The sequence below is a fragment of the Schistocerca piceifrons genome, unplaced genomic scaffold (genome assembly GCF_021461385.2).
Source record: "Schistocerca piceifrons isolate TAMUIC-IGC-003096 unplaced genomic scaffold, iqSchPice1.1 HiC_scaffold_106, whole genome shotgun sequence".
Classification (NCBI taxonomy): domain Eukaryota; kingdom Metazoa; phylum Arthropoda; class Insecta; order Orthoptera; family Acrididae; genus Schistocerca; species Schistocerca piceifrons.
In genome coordinates this window covers 10001-12500 of record NW_025726863.1, presented here as the reverse complement: position 1 = coordinate 12500, position 2500 = coordinate 10001, and positions in this window count along the sequence as shown.

Here is a 2500-nt window from a genome sequence, read left to right as displayed (position 1 = left end):
TAAGCACCAGCATGGAACAACATCCAGTGCATCTTCTCCGCCACATTACACAATCCACACTATCACAACCAGACCAGGAGGTCCGTGCGGAAAATACAATATCCCAGCCTTTCGACATCCACCATTGCGCAGACCAGGCACCAACACCCACACATGTCCTATACAACGGTGCACCCAACATCACAATAGTACCTCCTGTCACAGCGCACAAACAATGACATGAGTCAAAGACACAGGTCTCACACAAGCATAGAATTGGAGCGCCGCCTCTAATAAGCCAAAGGTGCATCCTGACGTGACAAATCTGATCATGTCACAAGCATTCACTTACTATAATCACTATCAACGAACCTGCCGCCCCCGCCCCCCCCCCCCCTACACCTTTCCGTACAACAACGTGTAACCTAACCTAACCTAACCTAACCTATGTTGTACCTTAACCTAACCTATGTTGTACCTTAACCTAACCTATGTTGTACCTTAACCTAACCTATGTTGTACCTTAACCTAACCTATGTTGTACCTTAACCTAACCTATGTTGTACCTTAACCTAACCTATGTTGTACCTTAACCTAACCTATGTTGTACCTTAACCTAACCCATGTTGTACCTTAACCTAACCCATGTTGTACCTTAACCTAACCCATGTTGTACCTTAACCTAACCCATGTTGTACCTTAACCTAACCCATGTTGTACCTTAACCTAACCCATGTTGTGCCTCAACCTAACCCATGTTGTGCCTCAACCTAACCCATGTTGTGCCTCAACCTAACCCATGTTGTGCCTTAACCTAACCCATGTTGTGCCTCAACCTAACCCATGTTGTGCCTTAACCTAACCCATGTTGTGCCTTAACCTAACCCATGTTGTGCCTTAACCTAACCCATGTTGTGCCTTAACCTAACCCATGTTGTGCCTTAACCTAACCCATGTTGTGCCTTAACCTAACCCATGTTGTGCCTTAACCTAACCCATGTTGTGCCTTAACCTAACCCATGTTGTCGCCTTAACGTAACCCACGTTGTCGCCTAAACCTGCTCTGTAATTGTTATACGACTCGTTCAATTACTGTAGTGTTGCCCACCCGCAACCCTCGCAATATAGTTCGCTACTCGCACTGCCCGCACCCCTGTGTATCGCTTCATGTTAAACACCTTGCAAGTCTTGCTCACTTTCCACATGCTCCTGCTGTACACTGTAATGTGGATGGCAGCAGGACGTACATGCCGCCCCTCCCCACGTCCCCACCTTGCCCCCTGCCTTCGCAAGCTGGTTGGTGAGAAGTTTGCATGTTCAATGCCCTTCGCATGCGACGTACTCAGGCTACGTTGTGGTGCGGCCTGTGTCAACTGTCCGCTGATGTCGTACGCGTGAACCACAATCTGTACTGCACATTCGTCCTTATGTACTGAATGATACATCGTGGCACATGTGTGACCGCACAACGACTGCGCCCAAAAACGGCGGACCATACAGTGCAAATATTGTGCACGCAGCTACGTGTCGTCTCCCTATGAGAGCTGGATTGCAGTGTGGTACGCCATAGAGACGTGTGGGAGGAACGGACGCCGTGGATGGCGATCAGCATGAGCTGTCTGTTGATGTATTCGGACCTAGTCGTCTCTCCTCACACACCGTGATGGCATGGTGCACCGCGTTCCATATCTGCGACATGCTACAGAGGCCGGTTGACAGTCGTTCGAGCAATGGACATCGCATACGTACGGGGGCCACCTTCCACGTATTGTCTAGGCGTGCACATTTTGTTGCGTGTATGTGGGCAGACGTAGTGTGGCGTGACACCTGACACAGGCATGCAATAATCGTTGAAGTTGCAAATGGCGATGGACGCCTGCGTTTTCTGGTGAAGTTACGCAAATGAACAAATGGTAACCTGTTGTGGTGCGGTTGTTCTCGCTAGGGGTGAATCGGTGATGGCGACGATAGGTTGAGGTACTAACCGGTTGTTCCAGCGATACCCACCATGCCGACGAAACTGAACGGCATCTGGGTGTGAAGCGATACGCGGCGGTGGCTGGGTGGGACCGTCCCCGGCCGGTGAGGGGGCGCCTCCCGGCGTGCTGGCCGCGCGGTGCGTGGGCGCACGCGCTACAGCCGGCTGGTGGGGGCGGCCAGTGGCAGGCGCGCCGGCCGACGGACGCGGCAGGCGTCGCAGCTGCGCGCCGGCGCACCCTGCGCGCGGCGCCGTGCGGCCAAAGTAGGTCCTCGCGGGCCCGGTGCGAAGCGCGGTGGACATCTTCAGTGTGCTGGTCCGATTGAGGACTGTGTGCGTTGAGGATGCGCCGCCGCCCGGCGCTCGGCGCCGCGACGACCGTCTGCTGCTCGGTCGCCCCAGCGGTTCTCGCTGGTGGTTTGTATCGCAGCTGTGCGGATGTGTTGGCGCGTGCGCTGTGCTGGGAGAGTTCGCTTCGGCACCCAAGTGGGGCTTTTGTCCTTCTGTGGCGCTGGCGTTGGAGCTGCCGGTCACCGTAGGTGG